The sequence below is a fragment of the Typopeltis vanoorti genome, chromosome 19, assembly GCF_054136105.1.
Source record: "Typopeltis vanoorti isolate ZY-2024b chromosome 19, IOZ_Tvanoo_1.0, whole genome shotgun sequence".
Taxonomy (NCBI): Eukaryota; Metazoa; Arthropoda; class Arachnida; order Uropygi; family Thelyphonidae; genus Typopeltis; species Typopeltis vanoorti.
The window spans coordinates 96,382,704-96,397,655 of NC_143567.1; the positions used below are offsets into that span (position 1 = coordinate 96,382,704).

General features: G+C 38.1%; 1 protein-coding gene across 5 annotated transcripts in view; it reads right to left on the reverse strand.

Moving 5' to 3' along the window:
- Nucleotides 1-14,952, reverse strand: part of TBC1D5 (TBC1 domain family member 5) — a 495,953-nt gene that overhangs the window by 95,662 nt on the left and 385,339 nt on the right. The gene's annotated exons all lie outside the window — the stretch shown is intronic.

The window sequence follows — 14,952 nt, forward strand, 5'->3', positions numbered from 1 at the left end:
GTGTGTATTTGGTACTTAGTTTTTCCCTGAATCCGAGACTGGTTTTTAGAAAATCTATTTTTTGTGTAATTTTTTTAAGAACTGATATTATTACAGCTTTCTTAATTTCTGTTGGAAAGATCCCAGTCATCAGTAATAAATTAAAAACAGTCACCAAAGGATCTAATAAACACATCTGACATACTCGCACATATCAGCCAGAACAGAAGAGTTTAAGTCATCTTTTAATATTTCTAACTTCATTCCTGCAAGAAGGAAGAAAGAAGTATTTACAAAATTTTTACTGTCTGCTAGAAATGATTTATCTGGTAAGGCTTTTTTTCCCATTTAAAACTAAATGATGGTGGTTATCATTGCTCAGTCTTGGAAGTACTAGTTCTTAGATATTTATTATTATTATTATTCAGTCTTCCATGGAGTCAAGAGACTCCATGGAAGACTGAGGTCCTTCTTAGGAAACACAAAGTCCATCGCAGGAGGTCCTTCTTAGGAAACACAAAGTCCATCGCAGGAGGTCCTTCTTAGGAAACACAAAGTCCATCATACCACTCCTTGAACTCACTGACCATACTTGCACTCACCACTATCAGACAATGCATTCCACGGTTCCACCATCCTCCACACAAAGAAACCACTCCTCACCCTCTTGCGCACAATTACACCCCTACCATGCACAGAGGGTGCATGATAGGGGTGTAATTGCGTTGATACCTGCAGATTACTGGCCTCGTGGATTTTGCACAGTGGTTCCTGCAGCAGACTGCAGTGCAGCTGGGCTTTGATGCACATGTCTTATTTACTGACGAATGCACCTTTACACGTGAGGGCATTTTTAATACCCACAATTATAATGTGTGGGCGAGCAGAAATCCGCACACCACACATCCACATTTGTACCAGTGGTGTTTCTCCATAAATGTCTGGGCTGGAATCCTACATGACCATTTGATTGGCACATACCTTCTGCCAGCACGACTGAATGGGAGAACGTACCTCGTATTTTTACAAGAGGGCTTACCAGAATTACTGAACCCTGTTCCAGCAAACATTCAAACATGTACGTAGTTCCAACATGACAGAGCGGCACCCCCATTTCAGCGTGGATGTGTGGAATGCCTTGGATGCAACATTTCCAGGATGACGGATTGGTCGGGGTGGTCCGATTGCTTGGCCGCCACGATCGCCTGATCTCTCGTGTCTGGACTTTTTCCTATGGGGCCATATGAAAAGCCTGATCTACGATAGCCCCCATCAATTCCAATGAGGACCTTATTGCAGGCTTTCTATTGCCACTGTACGAGAAATGCCTAGTGTTTTTGACAATGTATGCCAATGACTACGTTGAAGGTGTAAAGCCTGCATTAATGTTGGCGGTCACTCTTTTGAGCAGTTTCTGTAATTTGTTCAATAAAATTATTTAATTTATGTTCTGTAATTTCTGCAATTGTTTCAAATCCACTCTGTCATTCTGGTGTTTCTTCATTTCCTGACGCAGTAGTTGCTAACCCCTAGCGCTTCACCGCTCGAGTTCGGACCATGCATTGTATGACGAAAAGTGCTTGTTTAGGTGTGTTCAATCACCCCTTAAAGTTTGGTCCAAGAGTTCTGACCCACCCTGTATAACAAAGAAAATAGGTGCTTATATTGTTCATAATAATTGGCCTTTGAGTCTCCCAACACTTGTAATCCATCACCCTTTGTACATGGATTTAGTAACTGCAGGCATACTAGCCAGAGCATGGCTTTACACGAATTGACAACACATGGCAGAAATGTTAAGCATTTTATCACGTGGTTAATGATGGCACCTTAGATAATTTTTTGCATCTTCACCAATTAAAAAGAAAGAAAGAAGTGTTGAAGCAGAGGAGTATTGTCATGAGGATTATAGACATTGTAAAGATGTTAGGCAGGCAAGCAAGTAATTCCTTTTCGAGGTCACAGAAATGAATCGACTTACACTCTGGATAATGAGGTCCTGAATCATGGCAATTTTTTTTTGCTACAGTGCAATTGATGGCAAAATATGACCTCATTATGGCAGCTCACATTTCTGTAGTACAAAATAAGTCTGCACAATTACATCATTACTTAGCACTACTTTCAGTTGTGCTAAGTAATGATGGTACAGGACAGGGACTTTTGATCTACTGACTGAAACATTACAGCATCTTAAAATTGATCCCAAAAATGTTTATCTGATGGTAAAAATGGAGCTGCAAGCTACCATGGCCAGTATAATGGTTTACATAAAATTACTGATGTGGCTGATCAACATGTTCATATATGGTGCTATGCCGATGTCTTAAATTCGGTGATAACTGAAACAACAAAATGTTGCATGCCTGCAGTTTCATTTTTCAATTTGCACCAGAATTTAGCAACTTTTGTGAAAATATCATACACGAGAATGGCTGTATGGATAGAAGTTGTTGGAAAACATCTAGGAGAAGAAATAATGAAACGATTAAAGCTAATTGGTGAGACAAGATGGTCAGGAAATTCCAATGCAGCAACAATTACATTTGGATGTTTTGATGATGCCACTCTCAATACTTTTGTAAAGCTACTGACATACTTATCAATGATACAATCTTCAGACAAGTTTGATGCAAAAACAAAACAAGAAGCAAATGTTTTACTTCAAAGTCTTCTAAAGTTTGAAACAACATTGACAGCATTTACTTACTTGTATATATTTGAAACTACAGCCCCATTATCAAGTTATTTACAGACAAGTGGTTTAGATATGTTTACTGCATGAAGGAACAGACAAGAACATTTGATAACGTTCACAGCAAGGCATTGGAATTTGTAAATAAATGTAATAACAAGATTTCACAGTTGAATATGGAAGAAAATCAAACATTGGAAATAGACTTTTTGGAAACAGCATTGCTAGTTAAGAGGCAGATGAGATTATAGATAGGCTGATTATACATACCGTTTTGAATGGAACAGTGTCGGTTTTTTCATATTTCCTGGCCATCCTGTCGTTTTAATAAAAATTATAAATATACTTTAATATAATAATAATAAGCTAATGCCTGTTTATTCTCCTATAGGGAGTAGGTGAGGCCTTTTTAATATTGGTCAATCATAAATTATTATTCATAATCTATTTTGGTGGTTGCTAAAGACTTGGCAAAAATAACGTGCGGCAAAAACCTTGAAACTAAACTGAAGATGCAGATTATCGGTGTTGGTTGTGGGGCACACATCACATTATACACAATCATCTCCAATTTGCTGTCGACTGTTCACCAATTGATATTGAATGTTTTGCAGTGAAAGTTATATAAATATTTCAATATATTTCAGTTAAGAGGCAGATGAGATTATAGATAGGCTGATTATACATACCGTTTTGAATGGAACAGTGCCGGTTTTTTCATATTTCCTGGCCATCCTGTCGTTTTAATAAAAATTATAAATATACTTTAATATAATAATAATAAGCTAATGCCTGTTTATTCTCCTATAGGGAGTAGGTGAGGCCTTTTTAATATTGGTCAATCATAAATTATTATTCATAATCTATTTTGGTGGTTGCTAAAGACTTGGCAAAAATAACGTGCGGCAAAAACCTTGAAACTAAACTGAAGATGCAGATTATCGGTGTTGGTTGTGGGGCACACATCACATTATACACAATCATCTCCAATTTGCTGTCGACTGTTCACCAATTGATATTGAATGTTTTGCAGTGAAAGTTATATAAATATTTCAATATATACAGTCAGAGTTGAAGAACTAAAAACTTTTTGTGACTTTGTAGCGAACAATTATGCTAAATTGTTAGAGCATCGAAATACAAGATTTTTGTCCTTGGTCTACCAATTGACAGAATTTTAATCATATTTGATTGGCTTCGTTCTTACTTTCTTTCTCAAGAAAAATGCCCTGTTATGTTGCGAAAATTGCTCGAGGATTCCTATTTGTTGTAGTTGTCATTTGCAAGAGATCAAGTGTCTACCTTCCAAACATACATTACATTAATTGAAAAAGATGATATTTCAACTATAAAAGTAGCCATGAACATTGAGAATCTTGTAAAATCAATTTAGAGTCCAGAAAAAGTGAACTGTTTGTAACTACTGATGTCAAAAAACAACTAAAAATGTTAGTCGATTCAGGAGAAATTAATGAGGCTAAGTTTTTTTTTGAGATAGTTGAGAATTTCTATGAAACAAGCTTAGAATATGTCAACAAGTGAAAATGCAGTTTAGGAAACACTGAGAAGTTCAAGTGGGTGCTATTATGGAAGACCTGAATGGAAAGAAATACAGGATAACCTGAACGAGGAATTCATCACAAGCACAGAAACTTGTGTATTCGATCTGTGGACCCTCATAAAATCTATAATTGTGAGGCAGTTGGATACATGTAATAAAGAAAACATTTTTGTATCTGATAGAAGGGTACAGATTTTTTCAAAAATCTGTACCCTTTTGTATCTCTACGAGCAAAAAACGCCTAGACTTTCAATACTTTTGTAATATTGTAGAGTTTATTCTTTGTCTTCCAGGAAGTACAGCAACTGTTGGGATAATGTTTTCTGTTATGAACAGTATGTGGTCAAAGGAGAAATCTAGATTAAGTGTTGAAACAATGAGAGTCATGTTAGTTGTAAGACAAAATTGTGTCATGGAGTGTGAGAATCATGATAAGGTGTTGAAAGATCAAAATTTGCTGCATAAGATCACTTCACCGGAGAAATATTCATAGTATGATCATGATGAAATACAGTCTCCCTCTACGTCTACCTAAATTTTTGTATGGGTTCTGTCAATGAAGAATAATGGTAAGCTCAATATGTTTATGTAATAAAACTTTTTTATCGTCTTACTTTTTCATGAATACAGAATATTACATAACTCCCGTCCCATTTTTTGCCATCCCAATATCCCGTTTTTTCTCAAGGAAATATGGTAAGCCTAATTATAGATGATGAAGGAAATTCCTCTCTCTAGCTGATTTTCGAGTAAACGTGTTTAACCTAATAATGGACCGCATTGTTCAGTCATTCGATTCACTTTTGTACAACACAAAAAGTTGTATAAAGATTCATCCTGATTGGACCCAGCAAAGTTTAAAACTATTACAGAGAAGGGCCTTGAGGATGAAGCATTGGAAGGTATTATTAAGCTGTCTCCACAAATCAGCAAAGATTAAGTAATATTGGAATTGTTTTCTTTTGTTTCGAACTTTGATGTATTAAAGCTATTGCTTAATGATGGTGAGAACATGGATTCCAGTTGCAACAAGTGTAAAATTTGTAGCACTTGCCTATCGTGTGTACTAAAAATTGTGGCATCCAACAGACTTCATGACAAGGCACATGATAGCCTTTATGAACTTTATAAAGTCATCTGCACGCTATCAGTCACTCAAGTCCAATGTGAGAGGACATTTTCAAAGCTAAAGATCATAAAGACAAGGCTAAGAAATTTACTACGTGAGGAGAACATGGAATCATACATGTTGCTATCCATTGAAAAGGAATTATTAGATGAATCGGATGCAGAAGCAATTATTGACAGATTCACACTATCATCTAGTGAATTCGAACCATTGCTCTTAATATAGTGGACTGCATGAAATATGCTTTTGAACTACCTGTTAATGTTGAAAGTTTATTTTTCACTTGGTTAGAGTATAATAAATTTAGTTTAATCCTTTATCCAAGTGTGTGCAAACAAAGTTTGCGCCTGAAAGTATCTTCAGGACTAGTGCAAGGTGATACAACACCAGGGAAACTCGTTGCAAAGGTGTAGCAAGCTACCAACACTCCTGTCTCAGTATCTCCCATAATGCAAAACACATCTCCTTGCGGATATGTCTAATGTTATGCATTAAGGGAAGGGCCACTACCCAGACTAGTTTCGACCTTTATTGAGGTCTCTTCAGTGGGAGCCAAGCCCAAGCTGAGATACCAGGCAGAAGCATTCGTAGGTGTTGTACCCGAGCATCTTAGCGCCCTGCATGACAGGCCGATAACTGCAGCTGAAATAAAAGCCACGTGCAAAACGATGAAGACAAAAAAGACCCCAGGGCCAGACGGACTGGGGATAGAATTCTATAGATCTATCTGGAACCTTGTACTGCCAGCACTAGTAAAGATCTTTAACGAATTCCTCACTTCGGGAAACATCCCCGAGGAATTCGCTAAGAGCTATACAATCTTTATCCCCAAAAAAGACCGAGATCGGACCTTGTCAAATAACTGGCGTCCCATCTCCTTAACTAACCTAGACTATAAACTTTTCGCAAAAATTATCTGTACACGCATTAAGGGCGGAATAGAAAACATAATAACAAGTTCACAGGTCTATGGAATCCCAGGTAGATCTATGGAATTTAATCTCTTCCTGCTAAGAGACCTAATCAGACTGGCCAAGGAAAAAAAATACCCCTTGGCACTTCTCTCCACCGACCTGGAAAAAGCGTTCGACAGCGTCAGCCACACGTACTTACAGGACACCCTAAAAAAAGTAGGCATAGGCCCGAGACTTCGGCGTACAATTAAACATATGTACGCGGAGGCCTCGACACAACTGTCTATTAATGGGTTTCTGACAGAACCAATCCGTATAAAGAGAGGGGTTAGGCAAGGCTGCCCACTAAGTCCCCTTCTCTTTTCCCTAGCATTAGAACCCCTCATCAAAAAAATAGAGAACACCCCTGCAATTAATGGTATTCCACTGCCCCAAGTTTCCAAACAATGCAAAATAGTAGCATATGCAGATGATGTAGTGGCCACACTCAGAGACTCTGAGTCTATCTGCATCTATCTTGATATACTGCAAAACTTCAGCATAGTCAGTGGTCTCCGAGTTAATGCACAAAAAACCAAAATCAAAAATTTTGGAAATTTCCATAACACCGGACTTCCCTACGGTTTAGCGCTGCATACGCAGCCGCTAACAATACTAGGAGTTCCCTTTTCTGAGTCGCTAGCTTTACCAGTTAAAAAATTACAGGAAATAAGTACGGAAAAGATAAGTCTATTCAAACAGACTTTTTTCTCCTTTTATGGCAGAGCCACAGTGATAAAAACAATCATTACCCCAATGCTGATGCACACAGTCAATATCACAGGCATCACACTGCTACAAGAAAACCAATTATCCAAAAAACTCATAGATTTCTTCTGGAATGAAAAAAAACATGAGGTTAAAAAACAATACCTGCAACTAAAACATGAAGAAGGGGGATACGCTCTGCCTGATCTCAAAAGCTTGCTTTATGCAAATACATTCAAAACCGTATGGAAGGCCTTAAACTCAAACCATATTTCAGGCCTCCTAATTAGATATTTTATAGGACTTTTCCTCCCCCTCTTTGGAACCACAGACTATGCTGGACCCCGTGCAAGGGTTGTGCCCAAGTGGTACCGCACACTAGTAAAATCACTCACAGTACTTAGAGACAAAGGAACAGAAATCCTCACACACAAACCGAAAGCAGTATACTGGGATTTCTTCCAACTCTCCAGGCGTGATACACCAAACCTCGGGACAAACAATGAAATTCTCTTTAAAAACATCAAGAATAGCTGGGGACAGCCTTTTCATCGGGATCTGGCCTGGCGAATAGCTTATGGGCGGCTCCCGGTGAAACAGGTTAAATCTAGGTATGTACCCAGTCCATGCGATCCCTTTTGTGATGTCTGCCGGGGCGTGGAAACGGTGGAGCATTTCTTTTATTTTTGCCCACCAGCCCAACGCGTCTGGCAAAGACTGAGCACAGCACTGGGAATCCCGATGCTATCACTAGAAGAAGTCATACACCTGCAATTCCCGCCACCAGTCAACAAGACCCAAAAATTCGCCATTTTTTTAATTAATGTCTTAAAGTATCACATCTGGAAGGTACGGAAAAAATCCCAGGTACGGGACGCAAATTTAATGTACGCAGGAATAAGTAAAGGTTTCTTTTTTTACCTTCCTAAATTTCTTGCGCAAGAGAGACATCTACTAGGCGACTTTAAATTTGTGAACAAATACTGCAAACCACCAAAAATATGCTTTCTTATACAGGGACGCATCAAGCCCTGTATATTTCTTTAGTATCTCCAAAACTCCACCTAACTCTCCCTAGAAAAAGTAAAAACCACTCTGTTCTTCCTCGCCACAAAGCTTTCGCTGGCACGGTTTCTTTACTCCAAATAAGGGGGGTAGATCTGAGAACCCGGGCTGCGAAGGCTTACTGCGAGGCGGTGCTGCTCCTTGTGAGCGGCATCTCCCGGGCCAGTCTTCTACCCCATTCTAAGTCCCAGTGGTACCAGGTCTGCAAGTTCCTTATTTTGTTCCCTTTCAGTTCAACTGACCGGACCTTAAGTCCTTTGATTTTTATGTATTTAAAAAAAAAAGGTTCTAACTGAAAATACTGTTTTCAAAACAGGTCAATGGATCTCCTTCATAGATAACTGACGAAATTATTAAGGATAAATTTATAAGTGCACTATTAGTCAAAATTTTTATGGTTAAATTTTCTTTTTTTTTTAACAGATAAATTGAGAATATGTGTCACAGACCAATTAGCCATATAAGGCTAAACAGGTTGACTGAGGCCTCTTTTACCTCCTACTATCCTACTCTATCTTTCATTATTCTCCTCTCTTACTGTTTGCTGACCCTCAGCATGCTTTATTTTCCAAAGGCCGATGATGAGAGACATGAACTCCCATTCGACCTCAATAAAGGTCGAAACTAGTCTGGGTAGTGGCCCTTCCCTTAATGCATAACATTAGACATATCCGCAAGGAGATGTGTTTTGCATTATGGGAGATACTGAGACAGGAGTGTTGGTAGCTTGCTACACCTTTGCAACGAGTTGCCCTGGTGTTGTATCACCTTGCCCTAGTCCTGAAGATACTTTCAGGCGCAAACTTTGTTTGCACACACTTGGATAAAGGATTAAACTAAATTTATTATACCTGTTAATGTGTAAAATGTTCAGTACAAGCAAAGTATGTAAAAATTCAATTATAACAATCTATATTTACATTTAGTATCTACTGTATACTGCCAGTAATATGTTACAATATATGTACACTGTAATTACTAAAAAATATACATTTATTTTGCAAAAATTTTAATTGTACCTTTTTTCCACTTATATATTTTTTGAAAATTTTTATTTCTTATAAAAATTAAATGATAGCTTTATAGTTGTGGGTGGGCCTGCTTTGTCTCTTGGCAACCAATATTTTTAGAACCCAGTCTGCCATTGCCTATCAGACAGCCAATTCTGAATCCAGTTGACTAACCCAACATCTAAACCCACGTGCATTAACTTAAATATCAGCTTATCATGTGGACCCTGTCAAATGCCTTTGCAAAATCCAAGAAAATGGCAGTGCCTTTCCCTCATCAACTGCTCTTGTCACTTTATTATAAAAGGCAATAAGCAAGTGTGCTGCTTAAAAAATTCATGTTGATTCTCACAGATAACATTTGAGAGGAACTGTGCATCTGTTTTCAGATGATGCAGAGTTGGGTAGAGCAATAGTGAATGCTCAGGATGTCAAAATTTTGCAGGATGATTTGGATAGTGTGGAGGACTGGGCTAAGGAGAATGGATGTCAATTTAATGTGGAAAATGTAAGGTTTCACATTTTGGGGGGAAAAGATTAGCAGCACTATATCACATTTTGGGGGGAAAAGATTAGCAGCACTATATCACATTCATGGAACTGTACTCCAGGAGATTGATGAGGCCAGGGATTTGGGAGTGTTGGTGGATAGGGAGTTGAAGTTTAGGGGACACATCGCAAAAGTGACAAAATCAGCTCATCAAATTACTTGGTTGCTGAAAAACACTTTAACGAGCAGAGAAGACAAACAGGTTATTGGGCGTCAGGGTTTCTTCTTGATGGGGGGGAGGTGGAGAGGATCCAGAGACGAGTGACCAAGATAATAGCAGGATTATGGAATGAACCTTATGAGAACAGGTTGAAGATTTGTGGGCTGCAGAAATTGGTTGATAGGCAGAAAAGGGATGATATGATTGAGACATTCAAATTACTGAAGGGTTTCTAAAAGATTAATTCAGAAGAGATTTCTGAGAATAGGACTGGTAGTGGAAGGACTAGGAGCCATCCATGGAAGCTTGGTAAGAGTGTGGTTAGCAAAGGTGTTAGAGCTAGGTTTTTTTACTTGGAGAGTGGTAAATGAGTGGAATAAGCTGCCAGAGTCTGTTGTGGGTGCCATGACTGTAAATGAGTTCAAGGTGAAGTATGATAGATACTGTGTGAATGTTGAATAGTTGTTCTTGATATGATGTTGGGCCTCCCTCGATGAGTCTAAGGACTCCTTGGAGCTGCCCGTAATAATAATAACAATACTCTCATCTTCCCAATGCTGTATAGTGTCCATCACTAATTTCTCCAAGACCTTAACAACTACTGATGACACACAAACTGGCTTATAGTCAGACATATCCAGTCTGCTACCACCTTTATGCACTATCTTACCTTCCTTCAATTCCTTGGGTACCTTTCCAGGAGCCAGACTTTCATTGAAAACCCAGATCAAAGGAGCGGCTAGTTCTTTAGCACATTCTCTCAAAACCCATGGTGAAATACCATCCAGTCCCACTGCTCTACTGAATCCACAGTGCTCAGTATTTAGAACACACACTCTCCTCTTGCACCTCGAACCTGCCCTACCCCTCTAGTATTAAAACTTTCTTTTCCCGGATGAAATACTTCAATAAAGTGCTCATTGAACAACTCCACTATGTCGTCTGCATTAGTCACTCTATTCCCATTTTTATTCCACAATGTCATTCTTCCAAAATAATTTCTCCTCCTACTGGCCACATAGCTAAAAAATTCCTAGGATCTTCTTTAGATCTTAGGGCCAATCTCTTCTCATATTCCAGTTTCGCCTTCCTTACCATACTACCTGACTTCTTATATCTTTTCCATAGCCTCTTTTTCACATGCAGTTCCTGGTTTGTCATCCACTTTGCACCAAATTATGTCCTCTTCTTTATTTGTGGAATACAGCTTACTATTGCTGCTAACAAATATTTCCTCCCAATTTCCCAAGCAGCACTAATGATATCCTGGCCTTCCAATTGCTTCCTCCATGAAACTTCCCCAAGTTGATATCTAAGACTATTATAATCACCTGCCTTATAATTCCATATATGTTCCCATCTCTTTGATACTCTGCATGTGTATTCATCCTCCAAGTCAAAACCACATGGTCACTCTCCCCAACTGGGGGAGAGATGTCATCTCAGTTATTATCAGCTCTTCTGATGCAATGACCCAAACTCTTGAACCTCTTGTTCCCTCTATTAAATGTTGCCTAAGACATTTGTCCCTCAAGAATTCTTGAAATTCCATTCCCTATTACTACATGCATTTTTCTCTACCCAGCTTATACTGCTGTAGTTAAAATCTCCCATAACAATCAAACTTCTTGCGCTTGCCAAGCTCAACTGCTTAAACATCTCCTGCTCTCTATACTACTTGGCTTGTAGCAACACCCCACTAAATATCCTATCTTACCTGCCTGTACCTCACACCATATGCTTTCAAAACCATTAGTGTCACTGCCTTCCAAACCTTCCACTCTTAGAGGACATAAGTCATCATTTATCATAAGGAGTACTCCACCACCATGTTTTCCCCTCCTATCCTGCCAAAAAATGCTGTACCCTGCTACTTCTATTCCTGTTATCATCTTCTGTCAACCATGTCTCAGTGATCCCAATAATCTTTGGCCAGGCTGATGCTATTAGTGCCACCAATTCATCTCCTTTATTCCAGATACTCCTGACATTAGTATGAAGTATAAAAATTCACTGCTTCTATACTTATCATTATCCCCTCCAGCCCCACCAGACTAAGTGTTACCTGATGCCGTCCCCCTTCCCCAAAGCACCCATTCCCACAAAAGCCACTTCTGCTACCATCCATCCTGGGAACTCTAGTTTCCCTGCATTGACACACTGACTCATTCAGAAAACAGCAATCTCTCCAGATGTCTATGTCCTTCCTCATTCAAATGCAAGTGGTTTCTTGCATACAATTCCTTTCTGTACTCAAATGCCCTCCAAGCATCCACATATTCCAATCCTCTCTTCTGACACATTCTGGCTATTATGCTATTCATTATTGCTGCTCTTTGGCTAAGCTCATTATCATACCTGGGTAACACACACACAATGTTTCCTCTATCTGTGTTTTCTTTTGTACAACCTCACGCATGAATCTCAGATCTCTCACCACTTGATTTACACTGCCTCTCAAGTGACTCGTGCCCACCATCACAATCATTTCATCCACCCTTTCACACTGCTTAATTGCCATAGCCACACTTTCTATCATTCCTCCAGGTAAACACTCCTCTATCATCCTATCTTGCACACCACGAATCATCGAGTCTCCATACATCACACCTCTTACCACTCTGTTCCTCGATTGCTCACCTGCATCCTCTCTCCTCTAACCCTTTCTCTCAGTGTTTCCCTATTTACATCCTCATGGAATCAAGACTCATCATCAGAGATTCCAATTTTAAACACAAAGCTCGCTGAACAGTACCTTAAACAAACTTATTCAACTTAAACTTGCCAAAAAATTATCTTATTGTTTAATTCTTTATCCAAATGTAAAGTAAATAAAGTTTGCATGTGAAATATATTCACATGCTAAGCTACTTGTTTATAAAAGCTTATGACTTCACATCAATTGCTTTAGCATCCCATTATACCATCCCATTTGGATCAAACTGGTTTCAATTTTTACAGAGGTAGTGCTGAAGTGAGGAATAATTCCCAAAAAACTCTGAATGATCTACAAAGCTCACTGAAAGACCCAAAAAGGAAAACTACAGAACTCATCACTCCTGACCTGAAATACTTCAGAGTAGGAAACACAATGGTGGCTCCACCAAGTCAGAAGCAAAAACTTACCACAGAATCAGACGCACCTTAGGACCACCATCAGTGAGAGAAAGATCAGAGGAAATATCAAGGTTGAATTAATGCAGAAGTCATATATTTCCCATGTATACAAGTAGAAAAAGATGTACCATACATTATTAAACTACTCTGGACTATAACTAGATGGAGAAAATTTCTTCCCTTAGTTGCAAATTTAATTAAACTTGCCAAGAAATTGTATTCAGGTTTGATTTTTTATTCAAGCATAAGAAAATAAAGTTTGTAAGTGAATTATCTTTATGATCAGGTTACTTTACACAGAAGCTGATAACTTCACATCACTGCCTAGTAATCCATAATGCAAAGAACACACACTCTTCTGGACATGTATAATGCTATGCATTATGGGATGGGTCACTAAGCAGACTGTTATTTCAACTGTTATTGAGGTCTCGTTACTTGGAGCCAGACTTAGAAGAGATGCTAAGTCATAACCAAGTGAAAAAAAAAAAAATGCAGCTCTAATTCAGAGTATTTTAATAATAAGGATGATACACTTTTTTACAACTTGTATATCAGATTATATGACTTCTGTATTAATTCAACCTTGTTATCAATTCAGGGTTTGACTTCCACTGATGAGACCATGATCAAGGTTGAAACTGGTCTGAGTAGTGACTCTTCCCATAATGCATAGCATTATAAATTTCTGAAAGGATGCATGTACTTTGCATTATGGAATACTAAGGCAACTGATGTGAATCATTAGCCTCTATATGCAAGTAGCCTAGTAGGGAAGATACTTCATGTGCAGACTTTGTTTATTATTATTATTATTATTATTACATGACACCTCCAGCAAGTCCAAAGACTCATCAGGGGAGGGCACCTACTCTACAACTCTGTCTCAACTAACCGCAACTACACCAGTGCCATCTACCACCTGTCACCACCACTAGTATTTCCACAGACAATCACAAACATCCGTGCCCATGACGGGTTTTGAACCCGCAGCCTTTTGGTTGGAGAGCGGATACGCTAACCACTCAGCCAACCAGGCCAATTTCACTTATGCTCAAATAAAGGAATTAAACCTTTTCCTATGATGAATTTTAGGTCGGATTGTTCCTGTCTCATGCCACTGCTTCTTGGTCTTCTAATTCTTCTTTTTCCATTTATTTTATATCAATATAATATTTTTGGCAGTATCTCATTCTCCATTCGATTTAGATGTTCTATCCATTTTTGTTTATGTTTATATAGTTTTTGGTATATCCAGTTATTTTTCTGAGAAATTTCATTTCTACTATTTGAATTCATTTTTCACCTTTTTTTTTTATGGTTCACTTCCATATAATAAAGCTGATTTAGACGGGACATTATAGTCTTATAGTCTGATTCTGGTGTGTTTTTGTATCAAGGATGACTTAAATATATTATTTATTATGTTGTTTATGTTAACAAATCTGATATTTTAATATCTATAATCTTATGAAGATGAAAATCTTCATATGATAAATCACATCCTGGGTATTTGAAAATATTTACTTGTATGAATATTTTATTATCTATCACTATTTTATTTCTTGAGTTTTCTCCTTTGAAAGCACTTTTTTTTTAAAAAAAACAACAACTTTGGACATGCTGATATTATACTGCTCTGAATTATCATGTAATGATTTTACTAATTTTCTTAAATCATTTTCTGATGTAGCTAATACAATTTGATCATGTACAAATAATAGTATATCTATCTTGATTTGTGGATTTATTTGTATACCAAATTGAATATGTGATTTTCTAGATTGCTCATTTTATATATAATTATTATTTTATGGCATCTCCATGGAGTCTGGAGACTAATCATGGGAGACCGAAATCAACCATCATACACACAAATCCTATCATACCTCTCCTTGAATCCATTCATCATCAGGGAACCCAACCAATTTTGATAATTCATTCCACTCATCACTCTCCACACAAGAAATCTGGTCTACACATCTCCCTACTAACCACACCCTTACACAACTTCCACGGATGGTC